We start from the raw sequence: 16,993 nt of genomic DNA on the forward strand, positions 1-16,993 counted from the left end.
TTTTTTTTTTTTTTTACCGTGATGATGTCTGAATGTTCTAATTGTACAGACTAAAAAATGAGCTTTTTCACATTTTCACATCTCACCTTTATTCTTTACCACTGGGAAAGAAAAAAAAAAAGAAAAAATATAAACAAAAGGACTTATTGGCTACATGCATACTATCACAAGATCAATATGGTTACGAGTGCTTTACTGTGGCTGTTCCCCCCATTCCTCCCTCCCCTTGTCTCTGTAGAACATCTGCAGTAGCACCGAAAAATGTTTGTTTCTCCCATTAATTATTTTTAAGATATTCCTTAATCAGATCTTGACTGTAATGTAAGCTTCACTCCTCCATTTGTTCCTGCATTATCTGAGCAGAACATATATCTCAGGGTTCAGCATGAGACAGGGAGATAAGGATGGATGGTGCAAGGGTGATTCCCCAGGTCCTGGAGGAACGTACATGTCTGGGGTTGGATTAAGAATACCAGGCAGTTGAGGTGGCCTGGCTCCCCTCGACTGCTTGATTAGATTCCCTTAAATGCAATGCATATTGAAGAATTCTTGCAATACTCTAGAAGAACTGAAATATTGGCCATAATGTTAGTGAAAATTAATAGGTACAACATGCATAAATATATAGTTGAGTACTTTTCTGATATTGTGTCTGTATGGGAACTGCTGAGTCATGGCCTGAACCACTGATTGAGCACATGGTGAAAGGTCACAGCCAGCCCTGGGAGCACAGGTGAAAACAATTTACCTGAGCCACTGGAAGGGGTAGAATCAGGTTCCTCCACTCCTTAAAACCTCATTTAAAGGCTGGCTGCCACAAGGGAAGGATCTGTTGCTGGAAATTCCTTCCTTGGGGAGTCTTTCTATGAGCCTAGATCTTTAGATACAGGTAAGCATTTTTTTTTATTTAACAGCTTGTCATTGCATGTATCCAATACTGGTCCAGCTGCCTTTATACTGTCTTTGTGCAGTTTGAAAAGCAGTCTTATAACCTATGCTGCTTGGGTGCACTTGATTGCCTACTTAAGTAGACACTTATAAAATCAGCGTATAGCTGTGTGCCCATCTATTCGGCCTCACTCAGGCTTGTGCAGCTCATTGTCCAGAAGAAAGTCTCTGATCCTACCTGCATTCTTTCCTATCCTTTTTAAGAGCACAGTCTCCAGTTCAGAGGAAGAAACTTCTTTCAACAGGATAGGATTTGGAGTTGTTCCTGCCTTTCCATTAGGGGGGTGGGTGAGCCAGGAAGACTTCCTGCTAATAGGAATCATAGCCAAGTCAGTGGAAGAAAAACAGACCTTTAATTACTAGTCTGAGTGCCAGGACAGGTGCAGCGAAAGCAGGTTTCTGCTGTCTGGGGTTCTTCCAACTAAGGGTCCTTTCTTTCACTGGGATGGACAAATGTGTCACGTACTTTTCTTTCATAAAATAGAGGTTAGTTGTGCCTGTAGAAAGCATGTGAATTTTTCTGCTCACAAAGACACAAAATCGCTTCTGACAGTTTTTTTGGCAATACCAGGCAAAGTATTTGCAGATAGGCCAACAGTCAGATACAGAAAGAAGAGGTGATCTCGCTCCAGTGGTGTAGGAGCTCTCTGGCTGTGCACTTCTCCTGCTCAGGAAGCAGTCAAGGTCAAAGAGAAGCTCTCCTTCCTATGGCTGCTCCTCATAAGAGCCCAAGGTGGCTCCCACCCTTCTGGTCACATGGGGTGCACAGGTGCTCCCTGGGCCGGTTATAATTCTTCACCAGGTGCTCAATCACCAATTCAAGCCATAACCTAACAGTTCCCCTAGAGTGGGTACTGGAGAGAGACTGTCCTCAAAGATGCAAAATACTGTGGATTAGTTAATTTTTTCCTTCAGTAGTGGAAGATCCATAGAATCCCAGGTACTCTAGCCCCAGGATCTTCTTGAGATCACTTTCGCTCCCAGGGTCTGCACATCCTGGTTTCTATCAGATGAAAGCGTGGCACAAGGTACCTTGCTGCATGTGTCAGTCTCCTTCCAGCACCGAGTTAAAACATGAAAATAGTGACAGGAACTTATCTGGAGACTAGAAGTGTACTGTGCAGCATAAAGAACAGGTGCTAGTCATAAGCATCAGTGCTTCTGCTTAGATTACTGAAGTGTGGTTCTGCACTGACTTGCATCTACAATTTTTCTTACATCCTGAGGCACATGTGCTTGAAGAATACAGCCACCAGATCTGTCATTCTACTTTTCACTGCAAGGTTTTCCTCTTAATTGAAGCAAGAGTTGTTCTCTCTTATCTGTCTCATATTTGGTTTTGATAGCTTAATGCTTTCTCAACTGACCCGATCATCTCATACTTATATTGCAAGTAATTTTGCTCTCTACTGGCACAGAAATATCTGTTACATGTAATTCGAATATTGAACCTTTTCCAACTGTGGATAGCCAAGATATGTTTTCATGTTAAATGTAACACACTATGTGTCAGCTGAATTAAAAAGTGACCCTTACAACTCTGGTTAACTTTTACTCAGTTTCATCATGATTATGCCCTATGCTTAGATTAAGTTTGGAAGCACTTCATTTTCATATTTGTTTGTCTTGTTACATAGTCTTGTTTGGCTAATTAATAACTTCTTTGGGGCTTATTTGGCATTCCTAATGATGCTTTCTCACACAGAATATAATTAAAAAATGAATAAAATAAAATTTAAATTACAGACTATTCACCTTCTTTATGTATTATTTACTAGATTGAGCTAAATTTAAATTTTTTTTTCTTTTATATTTAAGCAAAATAGACAACTGTGACTATAACATACATGAACTTCTGATTTTTGATTAAATCTTGATTTAAACCAAGAATAAAGATATGTACATTATCTGGCTTATCCTTCTAGCTTTTATGTTGCAATTGCCATAGAAACTTAATGAAGCTATGCAGGTTTTCATTTACAGATGAAGGAATCTGTGATGGTTCGTGCTTCATCTCAGCCTCCGTGGACTTAAGGCACTACCAGTACACTGTAGTCAGCAATGACAGTAGTTGATTACAATAATGACGTATTCTAAAGGAGGCTTGAGTTAAGCTCAATTATAGTTGCAATACTGAGATAAATATGAGACTCTGAGTTGTAGCTATTTCCTGAGGTGGCTCTGGATTTAGATTATGAAAGGAAAAGAGCCTCCCTAATAAACTGTAATTCATTTTGTATCTGAGCATTTCTCTGTAGTTTGAGCTTAAATAGAATTAGCACTAGTTACAGTTATGGCTTTCAAATTTTGACCTGTTTCTCATCATGCAGCATGCAGACACACCTCTGAGAATGATAGGGAAACTAAGGGCTCAGACAGGAATGACTTTTTGTTGTTCTCATGAAAATTGCTTCCCACAGCTGAAGTTTAATTGTTTTTATACATAGACTTCATTTTAATTAGGTTCCTTTATTTCCTCTATCTGTCTTAGTCTAGTTAGTCTTCTCTCTTTATCCGTAACACTGTTTGTTTTAGAAGTTTTCATGTTGCTTTATTATTTGCACTCTTCCCTATAAATTTAAGTTCACTGGATGTGAAGGGTAGCTTACATGTGAGTTTACTTACTCATCCAGTCAAAATGAGAAAGACAAAATACACTGATGAAAGGAGCTTCGGTGATTCTGGATCTAATATTTTAAGACATACATTCTTCTGTCTGAGTATGTATTTTTTTTAAAAATGGAACTATAGTCTCACTTTATGGTAGAACTTTTCTTCTTTTGAAAATTTCAATATGCCTGATTTAACAACAAAAGGGTTGGTTTCATTTAGACATCATGCAACTGGGTTTAGGTTTTTACGTGAAGTGATGAGCAGAATCGCTGGTGGTAAGACCTCCTATGGGACGTTCTTTGGAGATGTATTGATTGAAATATTTAAATCAAGACTGAACACAATTGTGGTAAATACCCAATGCGGGAAATTTCTAAATTAGTTTCTTCACAGAAAGCTGTCAGTTTTAAAGTAGTTAAGTTTATAATTTTTGTATGGCTTTCTCTTCTAAATTAAATCTGAATGCTTCAGAAGAACTGATGTTATTCTCTTGAAAACAGGAATACCTTTGCTGAAAAGTAAAGCAGAGGGAAATGCACCTTTGGAATATGCAAGGTAGCCAGTACACTGGAATTTTATATATAGCAGGGCTGCTCCAAACGTAACACCACCTATTTTATTGTTAGCTCACAACAGCAGAGGCGATGGTGGTGGTGGAGCACTAGAGGTTGAACCTTCCCACATTCCTTCTCGTTTTTTGCTGTGCAACAGATGACAGCAGAGGGACAGTCTGATAAAATGGCATCTGAAAATGCATAGCTAATTGTAGTGATTATGTTATAAAATACCATTTTGTAGTTGAAAATTTACTTTGTGTGTCTGTTGTAGTTTCCATGGAAATAAATAGGAGACATTACTTTTGGAGAAACCTGCCATATTTCACAGGAGCCACAGCTATTAACGTATGGCATGTGAAAGACATCATCCAACAGCTTAGATTCCAAAAAGACAGCTCTCTGCCATATCTGTGAATGAAACTACAGTGGTTATTCACAGGGTATTGATTTTTATAAACATTATTATAATTCCTTCTGTTGTGAGAGACTTTAACTGCAAATATTTCTGTAAGTCTTCCTTAGAGGCAATGACAGTAGCATATACATGCCCAAATGAGAATGCTGCACAGTCATTTTGATTTTGTTTCAGTGGGAGTAACATCTGACTACTAAAAATGGTTAATCTGAAAATGATATAGATGATGCAGGCAGTATACTAGACCCTAAGCTTCTTTATACTTATTGTGATACAGTAGTATAGCAGTATTTTCTCACATTTTCAAGGAAGTCTTACTTTTCCTCTTCCCAAAGACTTTTAAGGTTATCTATATTCTTCTGGGATCGTTTTCTCTAGCCTTCACCATCTCCTTAAATGTTAATATTTTCTTTTTTTTTTTTCCCCTTGATAGCTGATCTTCACATCTAGTAAAAGTTCACTTTATGTATTTCCTTCTCTTGCTTCCAAAACTATTTTTAAATTGTGCTTTTTACATCATCATTTTATTTCTTATTTCCACTTCTGGCTTGTGTTTAATTCCCTAAAATGTCAGCTCAGTTCACATGTCTCCTGCAATACCTTTTGTTTTAATTTAAGTTTTAAATTAAATTAAGTGATGCTGAATTGAGTTAAATCCAGCTGGCAATCAGTTTCAAGTGGTGTTCCACAGGAGTCAGTACTGAGGCACATTCTTTGTAATATCTTTATTGATTATTTGTATGAGTGGATAGAGCACACCCTTGGTAAGTTTGCAGATGACAGCAAGTTGGGAAGAAGTATTAATCTGCCTGAGGGCAGGAAGAGCCTACAGAGGGATCCAGATAGGCTGAATTGATGAGCTGAAGCCAACTGTATGAGGTTGAAGAAGACCAAATGCTGAGTCTTACACTTTGGTCTCAGCAGCCCTGCTCTATGCTACAGATTTGGGGCGGAGTATCTGACAATCTGCATGATGGAAAATGATCTGGGGGTATTAGCTGACAGCTGGCTGAACTTGAGTCAGCAGTGTGCCTAGGTGGCCAAGAAGGCCAGTGGTTGAATATTAGGAACAATTTGTTCTCTGAAAGAGTGGCAAGGCACTGGCACAGGCTGCCCAGGGAGGTTGTTGTGTCACCGTCCCTGGAGGAGTTCAAGAAATGTGTGGATGTAGCACTGAGTGATATGAATAGTGGGCATGGCGGAAATGGGTTGATGGTTGGATTTAGTCTTAGAGAACATTTCTAACCTTGATGATCCTATGATTTTATTACTCTAAATTTTAATTCCGCATAGATCTACTATTTCTCTAGCTCCTTTTGTGGTGGTGGTGGTGTTTGTTTCTTTTTTTATCCTAGGTTCCTTCTCTTGGAACTCGTCTTTCTCAGCTTTTATATCAGCTGGAGTCTGTGTTATCATAACTTTCATTGAGTTCTCTCTGCATTTTTCAGATTTGTAATGTTTATGCTTATAAGATTGAGACTACTTCAAAAGGAGCTTCTTTAGTCCTGCAGTATGTTCTGAGGCTGAAATTCCTGTTACTGTACTACATTATTTATTAGATTTCATATCAACATATGTAGACAGTAACATATACACAAGAAGAGCTAGAAAGCTGGAATTTTTTTCTCAACATAAGTAGAAGTGACAATCAGAAGAGAGGCATATATATCTATACTATGTCTTGCATCTGGGAAGCTTATTATCTCTGTCAATCTTTTATTTTGAGTATATTTCAAGTGTTTCTCATCATGGGATCATGCTGAACTACACAATCAGCACACAGACATGCACTCAAACATACTCAGCTGTAGAAACTGAGCCTAAGAAAGAAAGAAGAGGCTGTGGCCACAGGCATGTTTTTGCTTTCAATACAATTGAGAAGTTCCTCTCTGAATTCTTTCTGACAGGTTTCAGCTTCAGCTATTACTTCTAAAATGATATAAGAGTTGTGTTCAACTCCACATGCAAGTTATTCAGTCCCGGGGTTTTGGTGCTTTGAAGTCACCTTTCAAGTCATCTTGAAAGAGGTGTTTTATTTTCCTGCTTGATAATGCTTGTTATCTCTTGCTTCACTTAAAAAACAAAACAAGAACAAGGCCACTAATGCATTACAAATGGCACAGCCACTTGTACAGTCCTAGTCCAGTAGAGCTATATAGCTCTTCTGCACGGGCCAATTATTCTTCCTCACTGAAGTTTCCTCCCTTGGGTCCAGATGGGCTCAAAAGCAAGTAACTCATTCCTCCATCTCTGGACAGCTGCTCCAGATAAACAGTGGTCATTCAAAGGTTTCTCTCCTGTGTACAACCACCTGCTTTAGTTTTAAAAGGTGTGTTTATTAGAGAAACTAATGCCTCGTGGTCTACTCAACCTGTTGCTTCACTGCTGATAGCTTTTGAAAGCATCAGTCTTCCCAAGAAATTGGTCGCAATTGCATTGTAAATTTCTACACTTTCTGAGAGAGTCCCTGGGCTTTGCCCTGTCCAATGCAGTTGACCACCTTGTTATCAGATGTTCATTACAAATTTTTAATCTGATTATCACTAATATAGCCATATGAAGAAATATCTGTTCATGGAAATACAGCATATGCTCCAAATAATGCATGGCAGTACATACTTCAGATGATGCAAAAAATCATAATTAATGTAAATTAGTCCTGTCTAGAGAAGAACTTTTTCTTTGTTGTGTGGAGGGAAGCAGAAAGTCTGCCCTTCTGAGTCTCCTGTTCTGGGGCTTATGTTTCTTGTCTTGTATTCACAGAGGAAATCTGTTTGTATTTACCACATCCTCTTGCTGTATATCCCCTAGGAAACACTCTTTCAAAGAGTAGGAAAAAATAAAACCAAATCTGGTATAATGATATCCCTTTAAGCTCAACACAGTAATTTTATCTATTATCTAACATATATTATTTTAAAAATCAGAAAAATTATACCCTGGGATGAGCTGTGCTGCACACTGAGTTTTAATCTCTTCCTCCTTAGCAACCATCAAAAAGAACAATAAGGGCAATAAATAGCCAAAAAGGGCATCAAAACTGAATAAAAATAGTGACTCTGCTGGGGAAAATGAGTCTTTAATCACTTTTCCTCTGATGTTCCTAGAACTGAAGGTTAGAACAATGAACAGTTTGAAAGAGTGGTTTCAAAATAGCCTTAGAAATGGTCTTAGTCTCCAGAACAATAGGTCTTTTCTAAATAAACATGGTAATACTCAGGGGATACTGCTGACTTTGTAATGCATCCATGCTCCAACACTGAGGGAGCAGCAGCAGCTGCCGTAGGCTGTGTCTTCACTGTGAAAAAGGGATGCTTTTTGCACTGCATTAAATAGGTTGAGGTGACAGCAGTGCTGTTTTACTGTAGCAGTGGCGAGAAGAGTAAGGTAATCTTAACTTTTTGCATAGCTCCTTTGAGGTCAATCTTAAGCTGAGTTATGAAGCTGTCTTTGAAGCTCAGTCATTTTATTTAATACTTAAAATTTGGGTTTTAAAGGGACTTGACAGCCGTCTTGTTATTTTTTGTTGTTTCAATGTAAAATGGTAATTACTTCCCCTCATACCCACTAGAAGCCTGAGTATCCTGTATATGGGAAAGTTGACTGCAACCCTATAGCCTGAGCTTAAAACTGCAGCTTTTCTTACTCAGTGTTTAGCACAGGTTAGGTTAAAAAAAAAAAAAAAGTAATTGGCCAACACCACACAGCACAAACATCTGTTACTTCTCTAAATGAGCTGCAAATGTACTGTTGCCATTTTGCTACTCTGAGTGACTGACTGTGGTGTTTTGCTTCCGAACAGTTTAACTGTTTGGTCTGTCAGACTGCTGACACTTTTTTGTCAATGGCACATCTGATATTTCACAGAAATCAGTGGGGTTTTGCCGTACACTTGCAATAGTGCTATTTCAAAGTCCTGCTACTAATAGCTCTGATTAATGTCTGAAAGTTATGCTATCAGATAACTGAAATTCAAAGATAGGATGGTGCTTAGAAACTTTGATTGTTTAGTCTGGAGAATAGGAGGCTCAGAGGAGACCTTAGTGCTCTGAAGGAAGGTTGTGGCAAGGTGGGGGTCGGCCTCTTCTCCCACAGCACTAGTTGCACCAGGGGAGATGCAGGTTGGATGTTGGGAAGAATTTCTTTTCTGAAAGAGTGGTGAGGCACTGGAACAGGATGCCCAGAGAGGAGCATGCCTGAAGGCATTCATGAAACATTCAGATGTTGTACTAAGGAACATGGTCTATTAGAGGAATATTGGTGATAGGTGGACAGTTGGACTGCATGGTCTTAGAAGTCTTTTCCAACCTTGGTATTCTATGATTTTATTCTTTGATAAAAATTAAAGGCTATTGTTTGGCCAAACAACTCTACCTGATGTGTAGATTTTGTCCTAGCCTATATGCAACAATTAATGCTACATTTAACTGCAGGTAACTGCAGGTTACCTGGTCCATCAGTACAGTCTGAGTCCACAGTGTCGTTGTGCTTCCAGTCACACCAGAGAGGATGAAGCTTCAAAAGCACAAAATTGAAGCTTGGCACTAGTTACAGCTTGAATATTCTCTTTGTTTCGGCAGTTTTATCTGCTGTTCTGCTGCACTTTCTAAATTGAAAATTAAATATAAAAATAAATGAGTCACTTAATTTGTGACAGGATAGTCAAAATGATTGAGGTTTTCGTGTTCATTATGATAGTTAGTAGATAGAAAATCACTGATTTCTTTCAAAAGAATGATCAATAATCTGATTTGGAAGTTTAACAGATTTCTTGTCCTTAAAACACAACTAACTAAAAATATCTTTCAAGGAGAAATATTTCAACAAAGGCAATTTTGTATCATTGTTTTATTCTTTGTTATTTTTTAAGGGATTCAAAACATTCAATTTTGAGGATAAGTATAAATTACATTAATCTTGAACTGTAACTTTTAGTTCATATTTCTTGTAGAATCATTTGTTCTCCTGAACTCAATACGGTTTTTGGTTTCGTTTGTTTAATCTGTGCTAGAAAGCTGGCACTAGGAGCTCTCTTGAACTGTGTTGGCTCAGTTGGGTGACCGTGTGTTTACATTAAGAGATGTGACAACTTTTTCTCACGAAAACGGATGCAGTGTAGTAAAATGCACTGCTGTCAGGTGTTTCCTTATTAGATATTACCCTATTTTTTTTGATTACTCAATTGTTAATCTAGTCTGTTAAACAAAGGTAATTTCTCTCTCACTTCATTGCTTACGACACTATAATACTTCAGTTTGATTATCATATTCCATTGTGCCATGTCTTCATTTAAGCAAGCATGTCTTTTGATCCTTACCCAAAATGCCCTATTCCTTAGCAATTTGTTCTTCTCTGTAAATTCCATGTATTTTTCATCAGAAACATGGTATTTTAGATGTCATCTTGTTGGTGTATTTAGATGAGATCTTTCTTATATCTCATGTTGGATATAATATCATGTTCCCAGTTTCTACCAGAAAACATTATCTCTCATGTACTAGTTAGAATATGTGTTGGACACCTTTTCTTTTTGGCACTTGGATGTTTGTAATACAGAGTAGGTTCTTCTGACAGACTCCAGCATGGCGTTCAGCTGGAAACCATTCTGGTAAGGGAGTTCCTTTCACCTTCTTTCACCAGTCACTGGCTGGCAAAGCAAACATGCTGCAGTCACTCTCTGAGGGAGGGCTCTCCTGTCTTGTCCTCATTTCTATCTGCAGAAATGAGTGCAAAAGAGGAATATCAAAGCCTGCTTGTTATCTGTATATTTAGATAGCTGTAGATACGTGTGTTTCGGTAGCTGTGTATGCAAATGATCAACAAAAAGTATATAAGACATGTAAATGCATAATTGGTTTTACGATTTGAAGACTGTTCTGAGGTAGTTTTTAGGAATAATTAAACTACTATGCATGATGTTTGTAATCAAATCCTTAGAGCTGCCCTTAAGAAGATTCAATTTGCTACAAGAAATGTAGGGGGGAAAAAGTGATTTATTACTTAAATTCAGCTTTTCCCCTCCCTTGTAAATCACTTTCGGGCAGAATTGAATTCCTTTGAATGTGTCAGTTGCCAAAAAGTGTTGGAGCCAGTTCTGTGAATATAGCATAGGTGTGTGACAGCAATTTGTGTTCAGAAAAAGTGAAATTTTAAAGGTTTTAGTTGTGACTACTTTGATGAATTTATGTATTCCCACAGTGAAGCACGGTGGTGACCGAGCTCTTTGATACACACAGGGAACTTGTCACAAATGCCTTCTCTCTTGGTAGTTCTTCAGGCAGTTCAGACTTCTATTTTTTTCACCCAATATATGCTTCTGACAGAAGCTATGTTCTCTCTTGGAAATTGTCGTTTGGCAGTCACATCTTCTAGTCAATACCTTTTCCTCTCCTGTTTTTCACAAGTCAACTTTACCTCTAGGGAAACGATGTCCATCTGGCTAGCTAACTTCACTTAAAGCATATGTCTGTTCTTCTCCTTTCTTCCCTCATAAGCGTCAGTAATCAGCACATGACCTCACTGCAAATGTCTGAAAAGCTAGGGTGGAGGGGATGATTTCAGATAAGGTACAGCTGAAAAAATGAATTGTCTACATATGTTGCTGCCGTGATACCAGGCAACAAAGTCAGAGCTTTTGTGAAACTGGAGCAGTTTCCTTTCCACTAATGGATTCCTATAGTCATGTTGAAATGGTCAGTATGATGGAGCAATCAGAGCTGACAGATGCCCAGTGACTCCCAGAGCAGTGATTTTGTTTCATCTTAAAGAGATAAAAAGCAATGCTGGCTGACACAGCAAGGTCTTTGGAGCTTTTCTTAGTAGGATACATCTTTCAACATTTTACTTCGAAGCGCTCTGTATCCCATGGCAACCTCTTTTCTTCAGGGAGTTTTAGATTTTGACATACCATTAATACATCAGTTCAGGAAGAAAAGCTGCAAAGCTGCAGATTGGTTCATGGATTTACCTGAGGTAAATAGCAAGGAAATTTAAAGGCAGACTGAAACCAATTTTATGGTCTTTCCCTTGGGATTAATGCCTAAATTTGTTTGTGTGGTAATGAAGAAAAGTTATCACTCACAGGAGGCAGCAAGTGCAGGTAGAGGAGAGGTGTTTTTAAAGGAAAAAGCTGCAAGATAACAAGGCCAAACTAGTGCACTTTATAGTAACAGATGCTCATTGAAAAAGAAGGCAAATTCATTCTGTACAAAAGCATTGCACAATATCTGCTTTACAGAATAGATATTAATGAGTGAGCTGCAAATGTACGGGGGGTGGGGGGGAATTGACTGATGTGTTAACTTCGTGCCAGACTGAAACATTGTGTGGAAATTATAAAATGCTTCAGTTCATTCCCTCAGTGTGTTAAATCTTTAGCCACTGGAGGATAGTTGGTCCCCTAGTCATTCTAGCAGAGACATTTGGAAGGTCTGTGTATTACATGTGCAAGCAACCTTTGTGAAGGATGCTATGGAAGGAATTAAAGCAAACATTGAGCATGCTGACTGCTATTTGGAATTACATTATATCACTTGTTGACTAACCTCTAGGTTTGATTTCTTTTGAGCTCATAATGTGATGATTATGCAATAAGATCTAAGTTCCCCTTGCTCTGTACTGTGCATGGTCTTGTTTAAAAAGAAAGATAGAAGGATTTTAGCATGGCCAAGTGCTTATTGCCTGCTCATGATGTATTTGTATCAATATTTTGATTGTATGGACAGGAAGGACTCAAGGATACAGGCATGGAGCCAAATTCTTCCAGTTTTATTTATGTCATGTGGGATCTTGTTTTCTCAGATCTTATTTTCTCCGAAATGCTTGCTGGTTTAGCTGAAGTCACTTTCTGAAGTAAGGACCAGATCTAGGAATGCTTGCAGGAAAGGAAAATACACTTATGGATCTTGTCCAAAGACGACTCTTTGCATGCAGCTGGAAGAATATGGCTTCCAAATATATAGTATATGTATTTATAGCTGTGGGAGGAAGGAGTTATCATGGGAAGAAATTCAGGAACTTCCAAAATTGATGCCTTGTGGAATAATTTCTTACAGAATTGAGAAAAGCTCATTTATTGCAGAGTAGACATGAAAAGCAACATGCGTACTGTATCTGGAGGAAAAAAGAGAAGATGATAGGTTGTGTAAATCCTCTCTTATTTTACAGCATTGGCACACAGCAAGGTGTCTAACTGAATTGTAGAAAGGGGAGCTCCTGATGATACATTATTCATTGCAAACTGCTGTCTGAGGTTCCTCATCTGGTAATTCATGCAGAAGTTTCTGCTTCCCTGTTTATGATTAATTGCTTAAGTGTAAAAACGATGACCACTTATATTGATATTGAAGCTTCAGTTAAGAAGTACAGTTCTGTCTGAATGCATTTTAGCTAAATAACGTGAAAAACAGTAAAACAACATTTTAGATACTGAATCTTCTAAATTAGATTAGGCATTTTGTATTAGTTCTTCAGCCTTCAATTTTGTTGATGCAAATAGAAGATTTTTAGAGTGTGTTCCATTGTGTGTTCTGATCAATTCTCCAGTGAATTTTTCCTTAGGACAAAATGGTGTTTGAGACAGTAGTGCAGTTAATGTGCCACATCCATCCTGAAATTTCAACTTTAGTATACTAAGGAGAGATAATAGTGATAGTAATTATAACAATAATAACAGCAACAGTAACAATAGCAACAGCAACAAACATAATTCTATTTTTTTGACTACTAAGAAATTCTGGATGAAAAGCCTTACCTAAGATGGCATGTTTTTATTAAGCCTGAGTATTCTACATTCAATGTTAGAGAAACTAAATTCCCTCAAGAGGCTGTGGAAATGCAATAGTTCTAGAGAAAATGGCCATAATAGTTATAATACTGGGAAATGAGCACTAGTGTGGATGAAGTATTACTACTATTTTTAATTTAGTTAACCAGATATGGCAAACTAAAACTCTGAGACAGTATTGGGAACATTGGGCATATTTTCTGGACAGTGTCATCTGTCTGGCCACAGAAACAAGGTATGCCTTCTATATTTCTCTTGAACCTAAACATATAATGATTAAATGACATTACATTGCTACATTTTACTACTGCAATACACATACTTTATACTTCTTGAGTGAAGATATTAGAAAAAATGGGTAGTCCTTGTCGCTGTAGAACCATATACTTCGTAGATTCAAAATCATGTTTAAAATTTCCAATTTCATCATTAGCCATCTTGCATTTGGCTAATATTTTTCTATTTAGAATTGATGACAGAAATCCTTACCTGGAGGCAAGTTTTCATAAATGCAACTTTGAGATAAACAGTATAGTTGCAGTAAATTAGGATGTGGTGTCCTCAGAACATTAAAAGTAAATTTTTACCATGATGTCTGTCACGATTCAACACTTATCCCTGGTCCCATGTTCTTCAAGGGGTTACTTCTCTCAAAGGGAGCAGAAATAGATCCTTCTGTTATTTGGGGAAGGTTGGCTTTTCTGTACCCAAACCACATGAGTGTGACATAGTGAGGTATGAAGCATGAAGACTGCATTTCTGGGCATACAGAGGATGTGGGATTAAACGCAAGAAGATTAATTTAGATCTTGACTTGCAGAAATATTTTCTGGTTATACTTTAATATGCCTCTGTGTTTCTTAGGTATTTTCAGCAGCATTTTCATGTCCCAGAAAAACTGCAGCAACTGAACAAAGGGAGCGTAAGTATGCTAGTTTTGGTTGTCAGCTCATCAGTTTGAACTACCTGCACATATGATTTTTTTTTTTAGGGTAATAACAAGCAACATCCTACTGCCCTTAATCACATTTACATCAAACAATCATCTAGCTTCTAGGGGTAAGAAGGTCAGCTATCAGTGAGTAATGCACTTTGGATTATGTGTTTTTGAGAGGCAGCTTCCATGTCAGAAACAGAATGAGCAACAACAGAAAAGGCTTTAAGCTGTGACCAGACTTACACGACCAGCTGCGGATGATGTCATAAATAATAGAACAAATAAGTGATAAAAGCAGCTTCAAATTTCTGTTCAGTATTAAGAGACATGCTTGAGTAGGCCTTATTTCTTTATGCATTTTATTTTCCCAGACATAATACATGGCAGAAAGCCATTTGAAGTGTGAATGGGAACTTTAAATTTAAAATTAATTTTAAGGCACTGAAATACAAATGCTTAAGTAGGATGTGAATAATATGTAACACATCCTTTTCCTTATTCGTCACCACTCTTGCCACTGGAGATCTTAACGTAATTTTTGTTGCATGTAAACTTACAGATATACTAGCTGAAAATGCTGTTAATTGGTGCAATGTTTCCATTTGGATGAAAAATTCTTATTGGTTCTACAAGCAGAATAACCGAACTGAAATTTGTCACTCACTGAGGTGTTGCAACTGGAAGATGCTATCTGTCTCCATGTGTATATAGAAAGAGGCAAAAGCTGTTGATCTTGATACTGCATTGTCTTGGTCTTACTTCACCACCAGGACCTTGGGACTCAAAAGCAGTTCCATTTCCAGCAGTCACTTAATTTAAAACTTCCCGTATTCCTTCTGATACCCCTGTGAGGCAAATAACAGCATGTGTGGCGTAGAGGCTCATGAGCTTGGACTGAACCTCCAACCTAAGGATTCCCACGTTGGTAGCAACTTGAGACTTACTGTCTCCCAGTTTTCTGCAGCAGAACACCACTAGATTAATGCACAATAGCAAAGCAGAGCACTAGGTGTAAAATTTATCAGCTTTGTTTCTACAGGTCCTTCTGAGTTGTGCTTTGAGCTGCTCAGTAAGTACAACACTTCACGATACTCATTGTCATCTGGAGCTCCTCTCCACACACTGGCTGGGCAGTACCAAGGACTTGGAGATGTTTTCTGTCTCTGAGAACAGGATGTGTGGGGATATTCTCCATAAGTGAATATGCTTATGATCTACAGCCATTATTTTTTTTTTAAATTATACTCTAAAGTCTCAAATAAGCTAAGAAAGTGGTCAAAAAATATTGAAAGTCATTCAACATAGTTAAATGTGGCTCCTGCCTTGGGCATTTCACTGTTTTGGGTTCTGTTCAAACAAATATGGAACGTACTTTCAGTGTGGCACTGATGAGTGATGCAAGCTGTTCAAGCAGGCTTAGTACCCTTCATTGGATCACTTATAGCTTGTTGATGAAATAGGAAGATACAATTTTGATGTCATTCTAGATACACAACAGAAAGACTTCTGAACTATTCTCAATCCAATCCTGCATATTTTTTTGATTAGATGTTCACTGTCTTGCACTGTCTGCCAGTTTTGCTGTGAATATTCTTATGCCTTATCTTTTCATCTCCTTTTTCATTTACCTTCATCCTCTCGCAGGTCTTTGGAGTGGTTGCAGTTAAACATGTTTATGACTTTACAGAGTTCAAAAGAAAAAAGGCAGGTAGCAGTTCAGAATTAAAACAGTGATGGGAAAGCAATATTACTATGCTCAACTCCCAGAGATTAATGAATGAGGGAGCCAGGAATTCTCTGATGTGCTGTGTAGGTACTCATGATAGACGTCATCTGCTCCGTAGCTTCCTCAAAGCACTGAACTTGAAGTAAAGTCTGAAGGCTGTGAAGTGCATGCTGCTGTGTTGCAGGTGGCTTTGTCTTCATTACTGTGTTGGGTGTTTGGCTGTGTCATATTAGTACTTCATCTTGTTTCCACTACTTTCCCTGTCTCTTAAATGGGGGACATTTCTAAGAAAATCATCTTCTGCTTTCTTACTCCTGCTCTTAAGTATGGCAGATGGCAGCTCCCTTTCATAGCATGCTAGAAAGGCATTAACATTTAGCAGAGGCTTTCAGGCTTTGCTTCCAGTCATATGGCAGCTCCCCATCATTAATTGTTACTATTTTCACTAAAGTTCTTTTGCTGAACTGGTCAAAGTAAATCCTGTTTTTATAGAATTAAAAGTGAAACATGCAGCTTTACTTTTTAAATTAAAAAAAAAAGGCAATAAAAACAGTAGGATCTTTGTATATTTCACAGATCATTTAACATCTGTTCTTGTGTTTTATCTATGATAATTAACATTTTCTAGTAAAACATCTTCACAAGTTTTAACCAAACGCCTTTCTTTTTGAGACAGATAATTACACCATTGCTGGAAAATAATATCTTTATTTTTTTTATTATGCATTTCTTTATTTTCATGATTGCTTGTAGGTTTTTGGCTAACGTTCTGCATTTATAAAAAAGCAAGCTAGACTTCTGATATAAAGAGAATAATCTCCAGTCCTGCTACATTAACATCCATTTTCACCTTTCACTCAGTGAGGCCAGGTTTGGAGTTCTACTCTAGTAATTGTCTGTACAAGTGGATCTGAAGTAAATGCTGCATAAATGATTACTTGACTCAGTAAATTACTGAGTACCTTAATTCTCCTTCAACATCCTTTCCTAACCCTGTCTTTCGGTACTGTGG

The 16,993-nt window shown here is 37.8% G+C and overlaps 2 long non-coding RNA genes across 2 annotated transcripts in view; both read left to right on the top strand.

The window, feature by feature from the left end:
* The window catches only part of LOC116216449, a 394,546-nt gene that overhangs the window by 210,262 nt on the left and 167,291 nt on the right, over positions 1-16,993 (top strand). The window lies entirely within an intron of this gene.
* On the top strand, positions 744-16,526 carry LOC116216450. Its single transcript, XR_004159202.1, has 3 exons — positions 744-889; positions 14,183-14,240; positions 15,295-16,526. It is a non-coding gene; the product is annotated as an uncharacterized LOC116216450 (long non-coding RNA).

The sequence above is a fragment of the Meleagris gallopavo genome, chromosome 3 (genome assembly GCF_000146605.3).
Source record: "Meleagris gallopavo isolate NT-WF06-2002-E0010 breed Aviagen turkey brand Nicholas breeding stock chromosome 3, Turkey_5.1, whole genome shotgun sequence".
Taxonomy (NCBI): Eukaryota; Metazoa; Chordata; class Aves; order Galliformes; family Phasianidae; genus Meleagris; species Meleagris gallopavo.